The sequence below is a fragment of the Lactuca virosa genome, chromosome 7 (genome assembly GCF_052849685.1).
Source record: "Lactuca virosa cultivar CGN04683 chromosome 7, Lactuca_virosa_CGN04683_v6, whole genome shotgun sequence".
In the NCBI taxonomy this organism is placed as follows: domain Eukaryota; kingdom Viridiplantae; phylum Streptophyta; class Magnoliopsida; order Asterales; family Asteraceae; genus Lactuca; species Lactuca virosa.
In genome coordinates this window covers 132797560-132804715 of record NC_136432.1, presented here as the reverse complement: position 1 = coordinate 132804715, position 7156 = coordinate 132797560, and the positions used below count along the sequence as shown (strand labels likewise).

Sequence of the window (7156 nt, the reverse complement as noted above, 5' to 3'; positions counted from 1 at the left end):
GAAGATGTCAACATTAAACATTCTTTAAAGTAAACTTTTGAAATAAGTATAAACAAATTGATGAATAAATAGGTAACTGAATCTATATTAATAAAAAAAAACTATTGACATGTAAATAATTGTTATGAATCACAAATTTCCAAACTTATTTGAATACAAAATTAGATGTCTTATTGTTAAGTTTACCATGATTGTCTAAAAAATTACAAGACGTAAGTTACGCTACAAATAAAAAATATTTGTAACTTAATGTATATATTAAGAAAAAAAAAAGAAAATAAGTGAAATGATATCATTGGAAATGATATATAACGGATTTATTAAATAAATATTGGAAATAGATTGAAATCAATGTGATCATGATAAGCATTAATTATGAAAGAATAACAATATTTAATACAAACTAGGGTGTTGTTTGTTTTTTGAGAGGCAAAACGTCTGCAGTCTGCGGACCATATCTGCAAACATCTGCAGTAGAATAGGCCGACTAAACGTCTGCAGTCTGCAAAAAGAAGACTGTTTGTTTTTTAAAGTCTGCAGTCTAATAAAATAAACTAAAATTTTAATAAAATTATTTTTTATACTTAAAAGACTTTTTCAACACAAAAATTTAAAATGATTTTTGTTTTATAACACTAAAATATAAATCATACATAAATCCTACAACCACAATTTTTTTTTTTTTAAAAAAAAAAAGTTATACAACATTGAAACATAAATCTAACCTCTAAAATCTATTATTTTCAAATCATACAATATTACAACATTGAAACATAAATCTAACCTCTAAAATCTATTATTTTCAAATTATACGACATTGAAATATAAATCAAACCTTCAAATTATACAACATTGAAATATAAATCAAACCTCAAATCTTTTTGATGTCACATGGAAACAAAGTTGCAATTCATGAATCATTCCTCACACTCGTGTTCTAATTTCACATATTATACAAATGTTTATAACTTATAGGGTTCTCTATTCATGTTACAAAAACATTTCACCAAAAGCATTTCATCAAATAGTAACCTGAATCCATCAGTCATTTGTGTTTATAGAATGTGAGCCTTCATCAAATAGCTTTCCTGCATCCATGAGTCACTAATTAATACCAATGAACTACAAAATATATGAATTACAAGCATTAAAACATCATATATGAAATACTATTCCAGCAACAATAAAGCCTAATTTCACTTAAAACATAATTTCCAACAGCTATATACATCTAATTTCAATTAAAAAATGTAATTTTCAGCAACAATAACAACTAATTTAAGCTAAAATGTGATTTCCAACAAAAATATATACATCAAATTTCAGTTAAAAATGTGATTTCCAGCAATAATAACAACTAATTTCAACAAATCGAACAACATTTTTCATATTTCGGCAAGTATATATTCATTTTCCGCAAATAAATATGATTTCCAGCACCTATGAACATCTAATCTCAGCAAATAAATCTGATTTTCAGTGAATGTACATACGATTTTCGTGTTTCAGCAAACTAATCTGATTTCAGTATCAATAACATCTGATTTCTAGCAAGTACAACAAACCCTAGAAGATAACATCTGATTTTAGGGAAAATGTTCTTACCGATGGCAATAGAGGTCAGAGACGATGATGATAGAGACACAATGGGTGTGAGAGGCGGCGACGGAGATGGTGGGCGCGACTGGCGGCGGTGAACGGCATGAACGATTGCAACGGCATGAACGATTGCAGAGCATATGAGAAATCCGGCGACAATGGAGTGCGTCTGTGGTGTGGTCGGTCATGAGGAAAAAGACGGTCCTAGTCTAGGCGTCGGCAGCACGAGGAGGAGGAGAGAGGTTGAAGAAGACCGATGGTGATAAGCATCGATGGAGGGGGAGGCGTAGATGTATGTTGGTCGTTGGAGGCACTGAGAAAAAATAAAGCGTGTTTTTTATTAGATTAAAGAGGGGTGAAGACCTTAGAAGACATTGGTCCATTTCTGCGTCAAGAAGACCTCGTGCAGATATTTTTAAGTCTGTGCACTTCTAAAAAACAAACAGTCTGCGAGAGTATATGTCTGCGCGTCGTCTGCGCGACGCAGACAGAAGTGGTCACGCAGATCTGCAGAGAAAAAACAAACAACACCTAGGTGTGAGACTCATGTATTACATGAGTTTATTTAAAAAAAAAACAAAATACAAAATTCTAAACATTTGAGAAGTTTGAATTTATAAGAAAAGTGAGAAAATACTGAATTATAAAATTAAAGTGTTTTTTTTTCTCTGTTAAATTTAAACAAATAATTTAGATAAATAAATAAAGAAAATTAATGAATCTCTAATTTAGTAATTTTGAAATTAGAAGGAAGTCCATTAATGAAATTGATATACATTTATTATTGCTTTTAAATACTAAAGGTATTTAATAAAATGAAAAAAAACCATAAAATAACATGTGGAATAAAAATTAATTTAAAATAACCACAAAATTACATGTGGCAAAATAAATAAAAATGTCACATGTGTCAAAAAGATCTTTATTTATTAGGGAGGATATATGTGTTGGTTATTTCACAAAAAGCTACACATAATAAATTAAGCAAATGTGTAACACAAATTTTTAATATGTCCCTTGGTCTAGAAAAGTTGTAAAAACACCATATAACATTTTCAATTATGTCTAAATCGTGTCAAATTTTAATATGAGAAAAACAGTATCTAGAATTTGATACACTACTATATACTGTATTCGTTAAATTTCAAGGGCTTCTCGGATTCAGTTTTTGGAATAGCAGTTGTCTATGCTTGTCTTACCATGTACGATGCCCAGGTATGAATATACCTATTCCATATGAATGATACTGCCATATCCACAAAACTTATCAGCTGCTTTAAAGACACATCATATGATATTTTCATAAAAAGTAAACGAAATGGAAGGATTATTCTATTTGTTTCTCTGATTTCATCATACCAAACAATCCCTAAAGATTGAAGATGAAGAAAGCAATCTTCACATAGAAATTCATGATTTTGTAGGGTGTTAGAAGGGAAGTTGGAGTTGATGCAATAACATTAAACAAAGTATTAAACCATCATCTAAGAAACCACTGTCAAATCCAGAATCTAGTAAATCTCCAAAGTTTGAGGAAACAAACACACATGTAAATCGCCAGAGTGGCATAAAGAGACAACAATTGTGCTTCGCCTTCTGGTTATGAGAAGAAAGAGCATCCTCTATCTTACAGTTCCATGTCATGATCATGCGTTTCCGACACACATATGATCCATAAAATGTGTCACTGATGTTGTCAACCGCTCAATCTTGCAAAACATTTCATTCATCTGCCCTTGCATTACATAAATTCTAGCTCCTATTCGGTGCTGAAGATATCAGAACACACAAAAGTTAAAATATAATTATATTTATAATTCGGTCTCATGTCAATCTCAATTAGAAAAAGTCCAAACCTGAGGTTCCTCTTCAGTGTCGATGGGTGGGTATGAAAGTTTCGGAATAGAGACACTCAGATGCCTCATAACACATCACTGATGTTGTCAACCACTCAATCTTTGACAGCATTTCATCCATCTGCCTTTCCATTCCTTCCATTTGATTTCCTATAAACATCCTCCCAAACTTACAAGAATAGTGCTGAACATCGAAACACACAAAAGTTAAAATATAATTATATTTATATTTCTATCTCATGTCAATCTCAAATGGAAAAGTCCAAACCGGAATTAGAAGATCATCGTCAGTGTCGATGGGGGTGATCACAGGGCACACAGGTAAATTGGTCAAGGATTCAACAAACCAAAACTCAATACTAAACAATGTAAGTTTAAAGATTTTGAAGTTAGAAAAAGAGTATGTTAGATAAAAGGATATAAATCAATTGGTTTGTCAACCATGTATCCATACAAATACACACTGGATTTTTTCGCATTGTGTGAGATTTGAATATTTTTGTCGGTCTCTACCCCGTCAAATAATGCTATTTGCGGGTGTTTGGTAGATAGAGATGCTAGAACCTCTTTGGTGTCATCATTTTTAATTTCCACATTGACTTGTTCCTTTGAGCTGTACTTTGCAAGAGTAGCCTGAGTACCAAGAAATTTAGTTACTTATATTAATAAGTCAGCAAAATGTACATATCAAATGATTTTATACCTGTGTAAACTGTAACACTTGGCCTTCTGGAACATGTACATTAACAGACTCACCAACTTTGATCTCAACATCTATATAAAAACAATACAAATGTTTGTAAATAAGAAATAAAATTATACGAATTAGAAAAATGTATAACATATATAAGGTGAAAAAAGACAGAAAACTAGTGTTAAAAACAAAGGATATGAATGTGATAACAACCAACCATTTTTCACATAATACTTTTAAATGCAGATAAAGTCTTGATAAATGTAAACCTTACACCCCAGTGTAGGGGTGGCAACTCTCGACCCAACCCGTAACCCGACACCGACCCAACCCGAAAATAGACGGGTTTGGGTTGAGATTTTTGACCTGCCAACCCACCAACTCGTTTATTTCATGGGTTGGGTTGGGTTGGGTTATCTGTTTGGGTTCGCGGGTCACCCATATATATATATATATATATATATATATATATATATATATATATATATATATATATATATATATATATATATATATATATATATATTACATTTCAAAAAAATGATATATTTAATTATTAATAAAATTTGATTTCCATCCGTATTCGTAATATTCCGTATCATTATATTCCTTCCGTATTCGTATGTGACTAATCTGCATTTGCGGTTCGTTAATCAGAAAAAGAAAAAATACATGTCATTATTTTCACGAGTCACGAACGAAGAACACATCCACTTTCTATGAATGTTTTCATTTTTCATTTTTATTTGGATGTTATTGACTTTATGAATTTATGTTGAAAACCTTTTTTTATGTTAATTACTTTAATCATTTTATGAATTTATGTTTTAAAATTTGTTGTTTATTTATTAAACGGGTTACATGAGTTGGGTTTGACCCATTAACCTGTGAACCCATATACTTAAACGGGTTATATGGGTTGGGTTGGATTGAGGTTTCCAACCCACCAACCTGTGACCCGCCAACCCGTCAACCCATATATTATATGGGTTGGGTTGAGTTTATGTTTTCTGACCCGCCAACCCGAACCCAACCCAGCTGTCAGGCCTACCCCAGTGCATAAGCAAACAAACATACACAATCACAATATTTAAAACAATAAAGCAAGATGAATGTTGCAAAGAACACCCCTGAATGCAATTTTAGAAATTCCAATGTATTGCCCCATTTCAAAGAAGACAGACAATAGGTAAATACATAAACAGAAAAACTATTCGATCCAAATCAGATACATGTAGCACATAGACTACCCAAAAACATAGTTCTAGCCTGCATATTAATTGCTACCAGTCTTCCTATTAACAACATTGAAAATACATGACAACTTAAACCTAGACCAGCACTTACACGTCCTCACAATTAGAAGCACATACCGAAACAACCTCTGCAATGATAATAGAATTGAATATAACATTCCAATTACCTTACAACACGAAAAAAAAACCAGCACAGATCATAGAATTAAAATAACATACATTGCATAAACAAACAAACAAAGCATGAAACCACGGGAAACAAAACAAAACGATGAATATCATCAAAGGTAGATAAATTTGAATATTCGCCTTATTATCCAAGCCAAAACAGAGTCCAAATTTTTATCAGAAAAAACCCTAACGACATAAATGAAAAGCAAGACCGAAGCAGAGCGTATCGATATCGAAATAGACATGATAATGATAAGAGATGATGTGTTACGCCAACAGTTATTCATTGTTGCGGATGGATCGGACGGAGAGAAAGGGAGCGCGGGGGAAGTGTGTGTTCTCAGATAAAAAAGTTAGGGTTCGGAGGAAACGGAATTATAAAGGGACTGCGGGACTGTGACACGCTAAATTGCATACCACCGTTACTATACTCTATTAGTGGATATGGTCCTTATGAATAGTTTAGTTGTTACTTATTGCATATTAACCACCACACTTTTTGTTTATTACATATTGGCCACCGTTATTATTCTAATATTATATTGCCACCGGTTATTATTATTGTATTATATTCATCAACATGTATCTTTTTTCTTTGCTTTTGACTTTGCCCACCAACTTTATGTGTTTCTCAGAATGCCCACACCTGATTTATTATTTACTCCCTTTTTTTCATTTTTACTATTATCTCTTCGTTCCTTTTTCTTTTTCTTGTATTTTCGTTCGTCTTTCTTCTTCTTTTATTTTACTTCATTAATGTAAATTATTGTTTACATAATATCCAAACTACCGGACAAAAAAAATACATAATCAAATATCATGCTTGAATAAGAAAATTTAATAGCCCAAACAAATCAAACAGAAAACATTACAAATAAAGATTTATAGAAAAACAAGTGCGTCCTACAGAGTCGATTTCATCAACTTCTAAAAAGACAAAACCCCAAAAACAACTTCACCATTCTCAACAAGATATATGGAGGCTGGAAGGATATGTACACTAGAAGCATCATTTAACCCCTTCTACTCTACACATAGAACAAATTTGTAAGTAGCAATAGATACTAGGCATGAATAGTCACAATTACCAATAGCTATAGGCATGAAGAGTCACTACATAAATAAATGAACACATATAAAGAATCATTTACACACATACCAACAAAATACGTATATGACATTTCTAAAGAAAATATACAAGTAATCAGAATGCCAATGCAAATAAATAACATCTACATAACTTCACAAAAAAATTTATTTAAATATACATATCCTCAACTTTTATTAAAAAAATACATAAATAATAATTACCGTCATTAACATCATTTAATTAGCACACATACCAAAAATGATAATTACTAATAAGTACCAGGAACCAAAATTAATAGCGATCGATTCAAACCCAATCCCAAAAAAAAATTCATAAATCTCAACAATATACGTTAAAACACACCTTAATTATTGTTTGTTAAATTTTTCGATTTTTTCTTAATCGATGTTTTATTTTTATTTCCCTTATCTATTCTCAATACAAAACCAGTTCCTACAAACAACCCCACAAGGCCAACATACATGAACTA

At 31.5% G+C, this 7156-nt stretch overlaps 1 long non-coding RNA gene across 1 annotated transcript; it reads right to left on the bottom strand.

Annotated features, from left to right (window-relative positions):
- Nucleotides 1-825: 825 nt before the first annotated feature.
- Nucleotides 826-1947, bottom strand: LOC145125298 (uncharacterized). The gene is made up of 2 exons (XR_013715918.1): nt 1606-1947; nt 826-1088 (listed from the first exon to the last, which is right to left on the bottom strand). It is a non-coding gene; the product is annotated as an uncharacterized LOC145125298 (long non-coding RNA).
- Between the last annotated feature and the right edge of the window lie 5209 nt (nt 1948-7156).